Source organism: Myxocyprinus asiaticus, chromosome 22 (genome assembly GCF_019703515.2).
Source record: "Myxocyprinus asiaticus isolate MX2 ecotype Aquarium Trade chromosome 22, UBuf_Myxa_2, whole genome shotgun sequence".
In the NCBI taxonomy this organism is placed as follows: domain Eukaryota; kingdom Metazoa; phylum Chordata; class Actinopteri; order Cypriniformes; family Catostomidae; genus Myxocyprinus; species Myxocyprinus asiaticus.
This window is the reverse complement of record NC_059365.1, coordinates 26,956,899-26,976,120: the sequence shown is the minus strand read 5'-3', so window position 1 is coordinate 26,976,120 and position 19,222 is coordinate 26,956,899. Positions and strand designations below refer to the sequence as shown.

At 38.1% G+C, this 19,222-nt stretch overlaps 1 pseudogene; it reads left to right on the top strand.

Moving 5' to 3' along the window:
• The window catches only part of LOC127412666 (dystrophin-related protein 2-like), a 222,590-nt pseudogene that overhangs the window by 138,536 nt on the left and 64,832 nt on the right, over positions 1–19,222 (top strand).

Genomic DNA, 19,222 nt, shown 5'->3' with positions numbered 1-19,222 from the left:
GGCACGAGTTGTACTCAGAGGAAGCTAATGGTACAGTTGGCTTAGACTAGACCACCCAGTTCTTGCTCGCTCTTACAGTGAAGTAGCTAAGGCTTGTGCTCTTCTGCCAGGCCTTGTTAAACTCAAATCTCTGCTTATTCCCACCTGAGACTTGACCTTGTTCTGCCCTTAAAAACTTCTGTAAACACTTGCAGGTTAGCAGCACTGATAAATTAGTCTTTAAGCTGGGTTTTATTGGATGTGTGTGAATACATGAGTATCTGGGCGGGATGCATATCCAAAGCAGTGTCTTGTCGGAGTGCTCATATGAAATATTCCAATGACGTGTGACTGCTTATGCATTCATACTGGCATAAATGGCATCTGGCTGATAATACATGTGCAGTATTTGTATGCATATACCGTAAGTGCCTGTGCAACAGCCCATTGTGTTTGCATTTCTGTGTCTTATAAACAAAATGTAGGTTAATTAAGGAGGCAAGACAGGCCATGCTGAATTGTAAGGCTCATTTCCTCCATGGCGCCATCGCTGTTTTTAGCCAATAGCTGCTCTGTATGTTAGGGTCTGTGCTCGCAGACAAATCTTCCACCCCTCTTTCGTTTTTATTTAGCATTACATTTAGACAGTAATTCAGTTGAGAGGACAGGCCTCAAAGAGAACGCCGCACAGAGCCTTGGGCTACGCTTCTAAAATGGAAACACATATAAAAGAGAAAGGAAACTCATCATGCACCTCAGTCTTATCTTTAGCATGTAATTATCCGGTGATCCGTGAAGCTCTCTGATTATTATCGCACAACATGACCACAGAGCCAGATTTCTACTAATTAGTTTTATCTGTTTTTATTTCACTTAAATTGGTACAAATGAGCAAGGCCATTGAAGTACAAGTATTTCTACTTGCATCGTTCTCATTTGTCACTGTGGATAAAAATGTCTGACACTAAGGGACTAAGGGACCTTAAATAGGTGTCCTGAAATATCACCCCTGTCTCTGTGACAACCATAAACAGCCACAAAATTGGGACCATGAGTCACGGTCAGGTTTTCACAAGACAATGGATGCTTTTACATGTACAGCAAAACACTGATAACCATAAAAAATAATTTCTTTAAAGCTGCACTACATAACTTTGTGCTCTCTAGCGACATCTGTGGTTGAAACTTAAAATTGCGAGCAATTTGCGGAAGCACGCTTTACGTCAGTCGTGTTTCGGCATGCTCTTCTGATGGATGAATCTCATAATTTGAGTTTACCTTGACATCTCCTGTGTGTGATCTTGACTGGTAGATACTCAGAGCCGGACTCATAACGTGCTATTTTCATGTTGATATTATGTTATACAGTTAAACATTTAAAACTGAAATATCACTTGCTTTGATGAATATAAAAAAAACACTCTTATTTACATATTTTGAATGAATGCATTTTGCACTTATAGTGCTTTTCTGACATTACACTCAAATACATTTTTACATAGAGAACAGGGGACTCAATCACCTCAATCACCACCAGTTTTTTAATATGATTATTCAAGTGTTTTATCTACTGTTAATGTTTGTATTGTACTATACTTTTTACCACACAATTTAAGAGGTGAAACTCGTGATATGGCTGATACGAGTTCAATGGATGACTTTTTTATTTTTTTATATTATACAACCTCAGTTGATAATGTAAGTGAACCGTAATACTGCAAAAGTATGTCTATGACTGTCAGGGTCCTGCCACTTTTGTCTTGTTTTCTTCCTGTGTGGTAGGATTCTGAATTTAGTCTTCTTTTTTTGTGTGTTTGTTGGTTTTCTCTTATGTTTGTCTGCACATGGCTTTGTGTTTAGCCATGTGCTTACCTGTCTCCGCCTCCTCGTTCCCTCACCCCTCCTCCTAGTTTAGTCCTTGTTATGTCAGGTGCTCTCACTGATTTCCCCTTGTTACCCTCCTCATTTCCTTCCCCTTATATTCTCCTTGTGTTGGTCTAGTCTTCGTTGGTTCATTGTTATTTCTCCTGTGTCTTGTGGGTCAGTTTAGCACTGTTTTCGGTTATTGCCCCAGATTTGGTTCCAGTGCTTTCTGTTTGACTTTTTCCCTTAAATAGTTTATTCAGCTGTTTATTATAGTGTTTTGTTACATTTCTAGTCTGCGGCTGGGGTCATCGGTCCATGAACGTGTCTAAAAACATAAAACGAGGGTTCAATAATGATGGGGATAAAATATACTTTATTAAACATGAAAATTATATGCTTAAATATGCAATATAACAGTTACAAGAAGTCAGTTTCAGAATACATATTAGTAAATGTCACAGTAACTTCCTCCAACAACGTAGATACATCACGATCGGTCAACACACGAGTAATCTTCCTTTCTTTGTTTACGGGCATGATGTACTGACACAAGCGTAAACCAGGGATTTTGCGCCAAATCCAACCCACCAGCTCAAAATACAAGTCATTTTTATAGGCTTACCGTAGTGAGCCAGGGTAAGGTAAGGACATTGTTTTGAACACTGATTGTTTATGTACTCAATCAATAATGGCAATTTGTTCATTTTTAACCAAAAAATCTTACATAGTGCAGCTTTAAAAAAAAAAAAAAAAATGCAAGAAACCGACATTTACATGACATTTGAAGTCATTAGGTTTCAATTCTCTGGTTTTGATGTCAAAATGTAAACAGGCTTGCGCACAACACGTGCACATTGGATAAGACAGTAAGAAAGCCAGTAAATGTGTTTACATGCTGAGCAAAATCAGGGTAATTGGCAAAAATCTATCTGTGCTGATAATTTTGCTTAAGGTGTTTACATGACTTAACACATTTTTGGCTTTTTAAGCATAATCTTTGTAAGTTTGTGCATCTAAACATGCTCATTGATGCACTTTCTGCCTGTCAATTATTTTGCTGCCCATATATGGGAAGCAGGAAGCTGAGAGCGTGGTAATTGAAGCAGATCATTCAAGTTTAGCACATATTTAGCTTCAAGTGGTTGTCATTTTGTGCAAAGCTATTTTTTGACCATTATTTTTTGACAACTCTGATGATATTGAGATGATGCTCTGCTGCTCTCCTGCTCCATCTCTGCTTACAGTGATCTCAGTGGTACAAGGGTACCTAAGGTCACGTCAATACTAATACAGTTAAATGAATCAATTACAATATGCATTGATTTTGCTCATCCACACTGGAACAGCGTTTTCCTCCACCAAAATCAGAGACTTTTAAAAATATTGCTCTCTAATACTTTAGAATATTACGTTAATAATACATTAGGAAGCTGAAAATGAAATGTTTGGGGGAAAAAATCTGACAGAAGACCCAAAATGGCTAACATTGCTTATAGAACCTTTAAGAAATGGTTTGCTTTGGCCATCCTGAATGAAAAGACCTGGTTTTTTGCTGGTTTACCAGCTAGACAAGCCTAAGCCAGCATGTAAAATCCTGCAGGTCTAAGCTGGTTGTTTCAGTAGGGATGCCATTTGTGAATAGTGTCAATATAGTTCCTCATTGATCAGTGAGATTGATTAATATTCCATCAGGCCATCTTGCCTGATGGTTCATATCGAACAAGCAACGTTACAAAGCTGCCAGACCACTCTGCACAGCTGTCACCTGTTTGCTTCCACACTCACACACGAACAATTATGCATCACACATGTATTCACAGCCAGCCGTGAGTACACACTAACATGCTGTCCACATCCCGCAACTGAACTGTTCCAGATGCCTCCAGCATTTGCCATTTAAATGCTGCATGCCCAAGCTATTAAAAGCCCCCCATTAATTTCCATTTGTTAACTGAAGTTTTCTAACTGCAACAAGGCTCTGGTTTTTGCTGCGCTTGCGATTGTTGTTTGCTGCCCTCCTAAAAGCCTGGTTCCAATATGTTTTTAATAAACACATCATGAAAAGGTTTAAAACTAGGGCCTGAATCTCCTAAAATACACACACACACACACACACACACACACATATATATATATATATATATATATATATATATATATATATATATATATATATACACACAGTGGTGTGAAAAAGTGTTTGCCCCCTTCCTGGTTCCTTATTTTTTTGCATGTTTGTCACACTTAAATGTTTCAGATCATCAAACAAGTTTAAATATTAGTCAAAGATAACACAAGTAAACACAAAATGCAGTTTTTAAATGAAGGTTGTTATTATTAAGGGAAAACAAAATCCAAACCTACGTGGCCCTGTGTGAAAAAGTGTTTGCCCCACCTGTTAAAACATAACTTAACTGTGGTTTATCACACCTGAGTTCAATTTCTATAGCCACACCCAGGCCTGATTACTGCCACACCTGTTCTCAATCAAGAAATCACTTAAATAGGACCTGTCTGACAAAGTGAAGTAGACCAAAAGATCTTCAAAAGCTAGACATCATGCCGAGAGCCAAAGAAATTCAGGAACAAATGAGAAAGAAAGTAATTGAGATCTATCAGTCTGGAAAAGGTTATAAAGCCATTTCTAAAGCTTTGGGACTCCAGAGAACCACAGTGAGAGCCATTATCCACAAATGGCGAAAACATGGAACAGTGGTGAACCTTCCCAGGAGTGGCCGGCTGACCAAAATTACCCCAAGAGCGCAGCGACGACTCATCCAAGAGGTCACAAAAGACCCCACAACAACATCCAAAGAACTGCAGGCCTCACTTGCCTCAGTTAAGGTCAGTGTTCATGACGCCACCATAAGAAAGAGACTGGGCAAAAATGGCCTGCATGGCAGAGTTCCAAGATGAAAACCACTGCTGAGCAAAAAGAACATTAAGGCTCGTCTCATTTTTGCCAGAAAACATCTTGATGATCCCCAAGACTTTTGGGAAAATACTCTGTGGACTGACGAGACAAAAGTTGAACTTTCTGGAAGGTGTGTGTCCCATTACATCTGGCGTAAAAGTAACACCGCATTTCAGAAAAAGAACATCGTACCAACAGTAAAATATGGTGGTGGTAGTGTGATGGTCTGGGGCTGTTTTGCTGCTTCAGGACCTGGAAGACTTGCTTTGATAAATGGAACCATGAATTCTGCTGTCTACCAAAAAATCCTGAAGGAGAATGTCCGGCCATCTGTTCGTGACCTCAAGCTGAAGCCAACTTGGGTTCTGCAGCAGGACAATGATCCAAAACACACCAGCAAGTCCACCTCTGAATGGCTGAAGAAAAACAAAATGAAGACTTTGGAGTGGCCTAGTCAAAGTCCTGACCTGAATCCTATTGAGATGCTGTGGCATGACCTTAAAAAGGCAGTTCATGCTCGAAAACCTCCAATGTGGCTGAATTACAACAATTCTGCAAAGATGAGTGGGCCAAAATTCCTCCACAGCGCTGTAAAAGACTCATTGCAAGTTATCGCAAACGCTTGATTGCAGTTGTTGCTGCTAAGGGTGGCCCAACCAGTTATTAGGTTTAGGGGGCAATCACTTTTTCACACAGGGCCATGTAGGTTTGGATTTTGTTTTCCCTTAATAATAACAACCTTCATTTAAAAACTGCATTTTGTGTTTACTTGTGTTATCCTTGACTAATATTTAAACTTGTTTGATGATCTGAAACATTTAAGTGTGGCAAACATGCAAAAAAATAAGAAATCAGGAAGGGGGCAAACACTTTTTCACACCACTGTATATATATATATATATATAAAAAAAAAATTTTTTTTTTAAACAAATGGTCAGTGAAAGGAGGTGCTTAAACTTCAGGAAATGTTTGTTCAACATGAGCTGTTTTGTTTTCTGTTTATTTTATGAGGTTGGCAGTTTTGCACAGTATTGTACAGTGTGTATGTATATATATAAAATATTGTATTTTACACACACACACACACACAGTTGTGCTCAAAAGTTTGCATACCCTGACAGAAATTGTGAAATTTTGGCATTGATTTTGAAAATATGCATTCAAGGCTTCGTTCAAGTATCGTCGTATTGTGCTTCTTGAAACAACCACACCGTCTTTTTCGAGAGCAGCCTGTATTTCTCCTGAGATTACCTGTGGGGGTTTTTTTGCATCCCGAACAATTCTTCTGGTAGTTGTGGCTGAAAACTTTCTTGGCTTGGTATCAAGAGATCCCTGAATTTTCCACTTCTTAATAAGTGATTGAACAGTACTGACTGGCATTTTCAAGGCTTTGGATATCTTTTTATATCCTTTTCCATTTTTATAAAGTTCCATTACATTGTTATGCAGGTCTTTTGACAGTTCTTTTCTGCTCCCTATGGCTTAGTATCTAGCCTGCTCAGTGCATCCATGTGAGAGCTAACAAACTCATTGACTATTTATACACAGGCACTAATTGCCATTTAAAAAGTCACAGGTGTGGGAAATTAACCTTTAATTGCCATTTAAACCTGTGTGTGTCACCTTGTGTGTCTGTAACAAGGCCAAACATTCAAGGATATGTACATTTTTGATCAGGGCCATTTGGGTGATTTCTGTTATCATTATGATTTAAAAAGGAGCCAAACAACTATGTGATAATAAATGGCTTCATATGATCACTATCCTTAAATAAAAGACAGTTTATTTTGGTTTTTTTTGTATGATCAGTCATATTTTCAAAATCAATGCCAAAATTTCACAATTTCTGCCAGGGTATGCAAACTTTTGAGCACAACTGTGTGTATATATATACACACACAGGTGCATCTCAATAAATTAGAATGTCGTGGAAAAGTTCATTTATTTCAGTAATTCAACTCAAATTGTGAAACTCGTGTATTAAATAAATTCAGTGCACACAGACTGAAGTAGTTTAAGTCTTTGGTTCTTTTAATTGTGATGATTTTGGCTCACATTTAACAAAAACCCACCAATTCACTATCTCAACAAATTAGAATACATCATAAGACCAATAAAAAAAAAAACATTTTTAGTGAATTGTTGGCCTTCTGGAAAGTATGTTCATTTACTGTATATGTACTCAATACTTGGTAGGGGCTCATTTTGCTTTAATTACTGCCTCAGTTCGGTGTGGCATGGAGGTGATCAGTTTGTGGCACTGCTGAGGCGGTATGGAAGCCCAGGTTTCTTTGACAGTGGCCTTCAGCTCATCTGCATTTTTTGGTCTCTTGTTTCTCATTTTCCTCTTGACAATACCCCATAGATTCTCTATGGGGTTCAGGTCTGGTGAGTTTGCTGGCCAGTCAAGCACACCAACACCATGGTCATTTAACCAACTTTTGGTGCTTTTGGCAGTGTGGGCAGGTGCCAAATCCTGCTGGAAAATGAAATCAGCATCTTTAAAAAGCTGGTCAGCAGAAGGAAGCATGAAGTGCTCCAAAATTTCTTGGTAAACGGGTGCAGTGACTTTGGTTTTCAAAAAACACAATGGACCAACACCAGCAGATGACATTGCACCCCAGATCATCACAGACTGTGGAAAGTTAACACTGGACTTCAAGCAACTTGGGCTATGAGCTTCTCCACCCTTCCTCCAGACTCTAGGACCTTGGTTTCCAAATGAAATACAAAACTTGCTCTCATCTGAAAAGAGGACTTTGGACCACTGGGCAACAGTCCAGTTCTTCTTCTCCTTAGCCCAGGTAAGACACCTCTGACGTTGTCTGTGGTTCAGGAGTGGCTTAACAAGAGGAATACAATAACTGTAGCCAAATGCCTTGACACGTCTCTGTGTGGTGGCTCTTGATGCCTTGACCCCAGCCTCAGTCCATTCCTTGTGAAGTTCTCTCGGTTTGTTGTGCATCTTTTTCTTCCACACTTTTTCCTTCCACTCAACTTTCTGTTAACATGCTTGGATACAGCACTCTGTGAACAGCCAGCTTCTTTGGCAATGAATGTTTGTGGCTTACCCTCCTTGTGAAGGGTGTCAATGATTGTCTTCTGGACAACTGTCAGATCAGCAGTCTTCCCCATGATTGTGTAGCCTAGTGAACCAAACTAAGACACCATTTTGAAGGCTCAGGAAACCTTTGCAGGTGTTTTGAGTTGATTAGCTGATTGGCATGTCACCATATTCTAATTTGTTGAGATAGTGAATTGGTGGGTTTTTGTTAAATGTGAGCCAAAATCATCACAATTAAAAGAACCAAAGACTTAAACTACTTCAGTCTGTGTGCATTGAATTTATTTAATACACGAGTTTCACAATTTGAGTTGAATTACTGAAATAAATGAACTTTTCCACGACATTCTAATTTATTGAGATGCACCTGTATATATATATATATATATATATATATATATATATATACTGTACAGAAGTCTTACATGTTTCACAAAATTATTGGTCTTAAGATGGTTATTTTATATATTCTGCTTTAATATGTCAATGGGAAATATCAGTTTTAGATTTCCAAATATTCCTTTTGCAAATAATATTCTATTGCAAATGGAATGTTTGGAAAATATATAATATACCAGAATAGGTAACAGGGGTTGCAAATTTAGCCTAAGTAAGATTATATTAAGGCAGATTTTGGCCAAAATGGTTTATTGTTGGGAGATAAACATATTTCTCATAAATGAAAGTAAAACATTTATTTGTTCAAAATAACTTGGGTAACAGATTAAATGGTCGAGCTTGACAAATGTAGGCTGTAACAATTTTTATGAAAATTGAGAATAGAATTGAGATTTTCCCACCAGGTTGTAGAAAGTATCCAAATGATGCTACTTCTTGGGTGTCATGCTTTAAATAAATGTTACATTTTATATAATGGGGAAAATCATGCAATAATAAGGTTGCACACCAAATTTTGGAGAGCTAAATATATAAAAAAAATTCAAAGTAGATAGTAATTGTAATTGTAATTATTTAGATAACAATTCAACCACTTTTGTCAAAATTATGACATTATACAGTTACGGTCAAAACTACTTTTCATACTAGATTTATTTTATGTTAGATGCTAGTTTATCTAACATACCTAATTGTCCTTACAGCAAAAAACATGCGATTTGAGCCTCTAATGCTTAAAAGAAAAAGTCGTAGGATTTCAAAGTATACAGTATTTGAGGAAAGTGCTGTTTGTTTTTCCTCCTCTGTAAAGTGGACCATGGGATTTGGATGCTTGTCTGGCTGAAGTATTGTTTGATTTGTGGCTTTTGGAGGCATCCCTAAAAGCCTCAGAGAGATATGAAATGACTGATGGTTTAAGTCTGAGAATTCAGAGAGATTGGAGAAATCCAGAGGGCTGTGCTGGATGTAATGTCTGTATCTGTGATGGTGAATGTGGCAAAGAGATGGTGTGCATTGCTCAACATTCCTCAGGTGTGGGGTGGAACACTCTTGCTGTGAATCAGTGAATTGGTAGCAGGGGTAAAGCACTGTAAAGGACAGATCATACCCCAGGGGAACATAAAGGGCAGATGTGTCCCATGTTCTTACTGCACTGGATGCATTAACTACTCCGATTGAATCAACTCACTGAGAGAAGCCGATTCTAACAAGGGGAGAAAGGAAATTATGCGTACGTCCATGAATGGTTGTAGTAACAGTAATAGTACATGCCCATATATGTGCAAAGTGCCACTCTTTCTCTGACTGTTTAAATTTATACTTATTCATTTAGCAAATGCTTTTATACAAAGCAACTTAAAGTGTGTACAAGATATACAGTGGGGTCCAAAAGTCTGAGAAAATGCTACTACAGTATTAAGCATTTTTCTTAGTATTTAAAGAAATAGTTCACCCAAAAATGATAATTCTCTCATTATTTACTCACCATTATGCAATCTAAAACTTATATGACTTTCTTTCTTCTATGGAACACAAACAAAGATATTTTGTTGGAGATATGATGTTTTCACCCATACAATGCAAGTCAATGTGGTCCAAAACTTTTGATTGCGGAAAGGAGCCTGCAGATTTCAAGATTTATATATATATATATATAAAAAAAAGGAGTTACACATTGGTCTGTTTCTCACCCAAAACCGATCGTATCTCTTCAGAAGACATGGATTAAATGACTTGAGTTGTATGGATTACCCTTATGCTGCCTCGGAGCTTAAAAGTGTTCATACCCCATTGACTTGCATTATCTCCATCGAAAACATTTTGTGTTTCACAGAAGAAAGTCATACGAGATTGAGATAGCATAAATATTGAGAGAATAACTGTATACAAAATTTTAATTGCAAATGATCAGCATAACAATTTTAGTGAAAAAAGTGAAAAATAATTTCTTAGTATTTGTTATATACGTTCCCCTTTTGCTTTAATGACAGCATGCACTCAAGCTGGCATGAACTCCACACATTTTATGAAAAACTTGATGAAATATGTTAACCCAGCATGATTTGAAAATGTTCCAAAGAGCATCTTGTGTGATTCAGTTGAAGCAAGGAACCTTTAGTTTTTGTACAAATGGGTTAACATGCTCAGTGTCATAAATGTGCTTACTGTACATAGTACAAAATCCTAAATATATATTCTTTATTTTAAGTGTTTTTTAATGAAAACATTTCCAGATTCACAATGTGCTCAGTGTTTTGGGCCCTTCTGTACTCTACAGTAGTGTTTTCCTTGTGATTGAACCCATGACCTTGGCGTTGCGAGCGACAACAACCCTATTAACATTATTGTAATGTTTGTTGACTATTTATACTGTACCAGTGCTTGCACAAATACATGTAACACACTACCAGTTACAAAGCTCTATTTGCTTTGCCATGCTTAAAGAAACACACACATACCTGTAATAGAGTATCAAAAGCAGTGTGTGCCGCTTATAACTGAAGGCTAGCAGTGTGACAAAAGGCCTTTTTTTAAGAACTCCTCTGTTCCATTTCTAAATAAGCTGAGCTATCACCACAAAGTGGAAATGCTACATGAACTCATTAAACTCACACAGACACCAGCTTCATTTGATCTTCAAGGTGAATAGTGCAAGAATCAGCTTGCGATGTGACCCTTTGATATTAGCAGCTGGTTGTTCAGCATTTTCACCAGGTTTAGTTCTTTTATGTTTGTATGTGTGATTATTTATCCGCCACGCACTGATGGAGGTGTGTGTGCTTATTTGCGTTCCTGTCTGTATGATGAAGTAGCCTTCAGGCAACTATAGATCACACAGGCTCGCTAATGAAATGTCTGCTGCCTGGCTACCTTTACTGAGTCTAATAACACATCATTATAGAGAGCACCGTGACCACCCCTCTCCAATAGAATAGACATCCAGACAGGTGAATGTGGTCTCCTGTTTGTCTTCTCTTCTCTTTATCTCACTCTCTCACATCCCCTGCATCTCACTTTCAAATTATACTATGTATAAAAAACAGCTTTCTCATTTACTGAGAATTTGATGTATATACAGTAAATCACACATTATAATTTTGTTCTGTGTGCTATTTTTATTTTCAAGCTCTAAAACTCCAGATTAATTATTTTGATGTGACATTTTTATGCTCTTAACAAAAATAAGAAAATGCTTTCCTGATTAAATATTTACTTCCCGTTTCGCAGAATTTCTAAATTTACACAGATGGCACATGTTTGTGCTAACAAGGACACAGTTCCCTGACAATTGGCCTCTACCTACTAATGATTAAAATAACAAGCGCATTAGTGTTCAGATGTCCCATGTGGGCACTGTTGGTTTAATTATCAGTAAGTGGAAGCTACATTAAACCACCCAGACAGACAAAAAAATGTCACCCCTCAAAACAGTCTTCATGAACCAGAAGGAGACTTGTGAGAGAAGAATCGGAAATGCCAACAATTATTGCTTTCTTTTTATTTGTCACTTAGGAGACTCTTTATCCAAAGTGACATACAGTGTAGGGCAGAAGAAAGAGAAAAGTCTGGGTTTTGAATAAACATTCTTAAAATTTGTTCAAAGTTGAACCCTTAACCCAAACCCCAAAACTTAACCTAAACCTAACCATAAAGTGTAATGCTTTACCAAGACTTTAACCATATCATGATTTTAAAAGAAAAATAACTTTTGAGTATCACAGAAGAAAAGAAAACATCAGGGTTTGAAACGAGACGAGGTAAACGCATTACAGGTTTTTGACAAAGTAATGTGTATTGCATAAGTAAATATGGAATGAGTAACCCAAAAATATTTTTTTTCAAATAAAGTTTTGGATCGGAGGCTAGCTAAAATTTGATGCCTGTATTATATCGCTTTGACATTATTTTTGTTAATTGGTTGGTCTCTATGTAAAAATTGTACCTGTTCAAACCAAGTTGTATGATATCTTATATTTCACCATCTCACAGGAATTGTCATGAGACTATATTGGGGCTTAGTGCTTTTCTTCAAATCTAACAGTGCCCACACCTCAAACAGCACAATACATGCAATAATGGTGGTGGTAGCATCATGCTGTGAGACTGCTTTATACCAGCAGGGATTGGGCATCATGTTAAAATAGAAGGAAGACCAGATTTTTAATTGCCTCATCAAATTGTAGTGCACAAGTGTCATTCAACTAACCTAAAAGACCTGGAGCAAATCTGCCTAGAATTTGAAGAAATGAAACCTGAAAAATTACTTATAGAGGTCAACGTTGCATTTAGGTCCAAACATACTCTACGCAAGTATGTGAATGCAGACGCTTCTAGCTACTTAAGCTCGATTTCGTGCATTGTTGTGTTCCAAAAGGTGTCAGATCACAATTCAAAACACAACGCAAGTGTGCGTTGCATTCTCTACATTGCCACAAGGGCTGCTATTGCAGACATTAATGTGAACTGCTGCTTCTGTGGTGAGTTTTTTTCTTTCAAGTCAACAACTGTCATGGCGGAGCAACAGTTTGAAGAGAATATTGCTGAGCTAGTAAATTAAAATCAGTATATTTATAGAAACTTGCCTGGATAATCCACAGTTTTCCTGAGCATCCATTGGGCAGCGCCATGATGATTCTAATTGCCGCTCGACTGTTTTCTGTTCACCTCATCCATTAAAAACATTTATGCTGATGCGAGGGAAAACACTGGAGACCGGAAAATGAAAACAGGCTTCCATTATGAATCGTTCAACACTTCCGCATCCAGGAAAAATGTGGATAACTCATCTGGTTTTATGATACAAACTTTTAAAGTTAACTCTATCACCCCCTTGAGTACTGAGGTTTGTTACCGCAGTTAGTATGTTCAACTGGATCACACATTGCCAATGTGTTGGCCAAGTGCTCGGGTCTGCGTTTGCATACTTGCGAAGTATGTTTCTGGCCTTAGGATCCTCTTCAGAATGCATTGTTTTATTGTTCCAAATGCAATGTGGGGATTGAATACTCATGCATGCAGTGTATTACAATTATTCAATTTTTTTTTTTCTTGCAAAAAACAATGTCACCTTAAAGGAATAGTTTGCCCAAAAGTGAAAATTGTCTCATTATTCACTTACCTTGATGCCATCCCAGATGTGTATGACTGTCTTTCTTCAGCAGAACACAAATGAAGATTTTTAGAAGAAGATAGAGCTCTGTCAGGTCCTTATAATGGAAGTACATGGGTGACAGCACTTTGACGGTCCAAAAGTCACATTTAGGCAGCAATAAAGTAGTCCATTCGACTCCAGTCGATCAATGAATGACTTCTGAAGCAAATTGATAGGTTTATGTAAGAAACAAGTCAATAATTTACACATTTTTAACTTTAAATCAGCACTTCCATCCAGGGGTCTGATGCTGTTTGACATGTTCAAACTCTTGCATGAAGTTTGTTCTTCTGTTGTAAATAAGCATCACTTCCAAATTGTCGCATGAACTTGCCAACACACTTACGTTACGCTTTGCATCAGCTGCTGGCAGGAAGCGCTCGTTTAGACGTTTTAATTATCTATTTATTTTTTACACGAACGTATTGATTTGCTTCATTGATCGACTGGAGTCGCATGGATTACTTTTATGCTGCCTAAATGTGACTTTTGGACCGTCAAAGTGCTGGCACCCCTGTACTTCCATTATAACGACCTGACAGAGCTCTATCTTCTTTTTCAAATCCTCATCTGTGTTCTCCTGAAGAAAGACAGTCATACACATCTGGGATGGCATCAGGGTAAGTGAATAATGAGAGAATTTTCATTTCTGGGTGAACTATTCCTTTAAAATAATACATTTTGAATGTCAGCACTTTAAAATATCAATATTTCACTAAAGGATTTGTAATTTAGTAAAATAAGACAATTGATTATTTGTCTGAATATTGTTGCTATTCACTATATAATTCTCGCTTTTCCTTTATCTCTGTTTCTCAGCTGTTATTTTCCCCTCTTATTCCCTGGGTTTTGACAATGCTCTAGAGTTTCTAGCTGGAAATAATATAGTTGTGAGTGTCTGCTTCATGCTGGTACACTGAGGGTAATTGAAACACAAGGCTCTTCTCTCCAAATCCTCCCTCTCTGTGCAGCCTCAGATGTGATGCGGACAAAACCCGCCTGACTCCAAAACAATTCTAGCCCATGTGGGCAGGTGGCTAAATGACTCACTTTATATTTTATTTATAGTCTTGTGAAAATGTGATTCCTCCAAACAAATAAGATTTCGTTCCATGAGTTACTCTATAAACAAAATGCAGGGCAATGTGTTGAGACGCGCTTTCCTGTTTCATTACATGCAGAGACATCATGTAATGTCCTTTTTGTATGATGGCCTTCGCTATGCATTAGTCCTCTCCTGGCATGCCTGAGTTAAAACTAGTGGCAAGTTGGAGCCGTCAAGGAGGTCTATAATATCTGGCGAGAGCTTCCATTAGCATTCCTAATTATCTCAATGGCAGTTGCTCCTGGAAGTACGCAACCTGCATCCTGACATCTTTGCTGATGAGCACTCAGTACTTTTCACAGCACAGATTTTTGAGCTGTAAATGCCATGTGACTAACCACTCTGGGGGCTCAAATAACATCTGACAATGCTGACTGGCTGATGGCATCAAAAGAACACCCAGTCCCAAGCTCTTTTACTAGCAACTAGCCTGCCATTGCATGAGGAAAGCATCAGACAAGGAAAAATCTGAGCTGTGAAAAATCCATTTTACTCTTTTAAGAGACCTTCTAAAAATCTAGCATTGGTAAAACATCTATAATACTATATTGAAATGTTTGCTATTTTAGTGTCCCTGCTAAAAAAAAAAAAGAAAAAAAAAGAGAGAATTAAAAACAGACTAAGATGGTTGGCTGGTGTTAGCTGGTTTGAGCTGGTAATTCAGCCCGGCCAAGCTAGTGCTGAGCTGGTTTAGTTGAGAAGCCAGCTCAAAAAGTGCCCCAAACCCCTCTAAAACCAGCCAATTGACCATCCTGCGTGGCCAGCTAAGACCAGCTTTGGCTGGTTTTAAGCTCACCTAATGTGGGAGAAAGAGGTTCGAATCCAGCCTCTGTCATGCCGTATTCCTCTTTCCACCCACTTCTTGTTATTTCTTGTCATTCTGTTTGTATTCACTATCAATAAAATTGAATTAAAAAGGAATTTTTGGTGGCAGGGTAACTGTACGAGTGTGTCCTGAAGCTCATATGAAGGGTCTTTAGAACTGTGATCTCAGGGGTGTGCTGTCTTTAACCACGTGTTCGTGCCCTGTGATGGGCTGTCGTTTGCTGTGCTGGCAGGGTACGGCTGGAGGCCTTTTCAGACAACAGCGGGAAGCTCCAGCTGTCTCTGCAGGAGATCATTGAATGGCTAACAGCTAAAGACGAGGAGTTGTCCGAGCAGCTGCCTATCGGTGGTGATGTCGGAGCAGTGCAGCACCAGCGGGAGTTCAACCAGGTTTGCTTAACACACACGATCATGCAAACACTCACTCATGCTGTCTCTCCTCACACTTTTTTTTTAACACTTAAAGGGATAGTTCACTAAAAAAGTATAATTGTCTGATCATTTAGTCATCCTAATGCCATCTCAAACTCGTATGGCTTTCGTTCTTCTGTGGAACACAAACCAAGCTTTTCTGAAGAATGTAGTAGGTGTTTTTATCCATACAATGCAGGTCAATGTGGTCCAAAATGTTCAAGCTCCAAAAAGGACATAAAGGTAGTATGAAAGCTAGTATTTTCCCGAGAACATGCGAATGTGCATGGATCAATTGTGAGGACGTTTGAACAAGCTTCGCTCATGAACGTGCATAGAAGAGCTGGGCAGAAGTGAATACGATTTTTGGTGAATTAGGACAAAAATTTTGGTCAGTTTCTCACACAAAGCTATCGTGTTTCTTCAGAAGACATGGATTAAACCACTCCAGTCATATGGTTTACTTTTGTGCTGCCTTTATGTCCTTTTTGAAGCTGGAAAGTTTTGGACACCATTGACTTGTATTACAGAGATGTAAACACATCCATCACAATCAAAAAATCTTTGTATTTTGCAGAAGAAAGAAAGTCATTCGAGTTTGAAATGGCATGATGATGAATAAATGATGAGAGAATTATTTTTGGGTGAAATGTTCCTTTACGACTGCCGCATGGCAGCAGGAGTTCAGAAAGAATGACATTAAAGGTTTGAGCCAGGCCACCTGTAGACTTTAGACTTTAATGGAACATGTTAATTAGAAATCTAAACCTCCTCTGTTCAAAGCCCACAAAGTGGCCTGTTAGATCACCAAAAATAGAACAAAGAGAATAGTGGCACCAGAAGATGCGTACATACACAAATAAATGGTTTAAGATGTGACTCCTTTTATGTTCACAAAATTTTCCTCAGATTAATATTTAACACTTTCTTGTGCTTACACAATATGTTCTGGATTCAAACACGTTCTTTTTCCCCAATACACCAACACAAACACACTCCCAGATGAACACACACCTTGTTATTAGTACAGTACTACTGCAGGATGCTGTTTCCATCTTAGCACCAATTTTCAGTGCTGTCAGCTGAGGAGAGAGGGAGAAAGAAGGTTGAAAAAGAAAGAAATATGAGAGAGATAGCAAGATCTTCCTTCTAGACTGACACACTGTGAAATTATCCTCCCAATGAACAGTCTTATATCTCATGGTTTCTTTATCCTTCATTCAATCCCTCTATGCTCCCCTTTGCTACTCTTGATGTAATTTGCACACATATCTTTGCAGATTCATGCACCACCACCCTAAACACACACACACACACACACACACACACACACACACACACACACAAAACCAACGCATCACTCCTATCAGTCACATATTGTCCTCTTGTCCTTCAGTTCACCTTTAAAATCTAAGATGTTGGCATTCCCATTGTGCCACATTGCCCTAAAACTTCTGACAAAGCAGAGAACATATGCTACTCTGCAGACAATTACAGTGTTTTAAGAAATTTAAATTATGGATCATAAGTGGATTTCTCCCTCTGTGTTTTGATACCAGGCTGGTTTTTTTCTCTGTTTGTGCTCATTTGAATGTGTCTGTATATATACGAGTTTGTTGAAAGATTTGTATAGTTTGTGCATGTGTTCAGGTGTAAAAACTGTACACATATGGAAGCTCACCCTAGCACTGCTCTAGATTGAAATTAAAATGGTTTCCTCTGAGACTTTGATCACTGAGTGGATACGACCAATATGTTTAAGTACTCAGTTTGGGAAATAAAGACATCACAAGACTGAAACATAATCATTTCTTGCAGCTTTTTCTACAAATGTATTATTGATACATATATGATAAGTCTTTATTTTAGTTCGCTCAGCCCAAGGCAGACCTCTTCAGTATGAAGACTATTAAAGTTTTACAGTGGAATGAAAACATTGCAAGCTTCAGTTATTTCAAGAAATAGCGAGGCATAGGCAAGAGGGCATACTTTCCATGGAAACACCCCGAGAGGCCTCTTATTTCCAGCTGCCTGTCAATGGACCCTTTTCATAGATGCATAGATGCATTTCTGCCTTAATTTAATGGTGTAAATAAAAATAAAATGATATATATATATATATATATATATATATATATATATATATATATATATATATATATATATATATGTACTGTATAATTAAAACATTACACTTTGTATTTTACTACCACTGGCATTCATTAAAAAAAGCTAGTCAACACTGCTTCGATGGGGTTTCTAATACAGCTGAGAAATATCTTTCACTCATCTGTCGTAATCCGTCTCTCTCTCTATTTTCTTCTCTTTTTGAAAATAATAGAAATATAATAGTGTATTTTTTTTTGCTGTTGGAGCAGATGGGTACGCAAAAATTATATTTCCTATGGTCCCCATGTACCTTTATGGAAGTTTACCTCACTATAGTCTACTTCCGCATTCCAAAAGAAACGAGTGAATCTGTTTATTAGTGAAATACTGTGCAATAATTATAAATCAGCACTTACAGACAGCTTGAAATAAGCATAGAGTACATTCATGGAGAACTGTTTTAAAATGTCCAGTATCATTTAAACGTGTGCATTGCTGTGACTAGTTGTTCTGAATCCGTATATCTAGGGTACTTTAAAAGAAGGAAAAACTCATTAATATCTGTAAACTTGTTACAGTTTTACCGGCAAACCTCTGTACACTATATCCCCAGGGAATGTTCGACTCATTAAAGCATGACAACAAATATAAGCAGCCAAAACATTAACATAAAACAGTTAGTGAGTAAACAACTTCACCAAACAAACAGATAACTTCTGTTGTGTAAACAACCATCCTCGAATGCTGCTGGTTGAAAACTTACTCCGCCCCAACTTCCACACAGAGACTGCAGCCATAGCGCTTTTGCCATGAAAGTGCAGGTGCTGTGGAGCCACAGCTGGATAAAAATAAAGCTGTAGGCAGAGCTCCAAACTGCCAGCAAAGATATAGGGAGCCCCTAACCCTAACCACGTGTGGAATGTGATGCCCCCTTTTTGAGTTGGCGCAACTCCCTTTTGGAGTAACCCCACCTTCTTTTGGAGATCTCCGGCCTGCAGCTATACCTAGTTACCTACTTGGATTTTGAGGGCATGCTAAATGTTACTGGGGTGATTCGAGATATGGCTGTGCTGCCATATAGGGGGCTGAGCATCCGTATGCATGCAACCTGCATGCAAAATAGCATGGGGCAATTCCTGTGGTTTTATATAGTAGGAGAAAAAATAAACAGTAATCTCTTCATGCTGTAAGAGGATTAAACTGTTGGATCATTCAAATAAATGATTTTAGGAGGAGTGGGTAACATTACCCTTAGATTTAAAATGGCAGGATGAATGAATGAAGTTGTCGCCTTAGTAACTATTAGGGATTAGTGGAAAGACTGGAGGTTGATGCTGGGAGTAGGGAATTTACCCCATGATGGATACATGAGTAGCTTATGTCTGATTTGAGCTGTATATC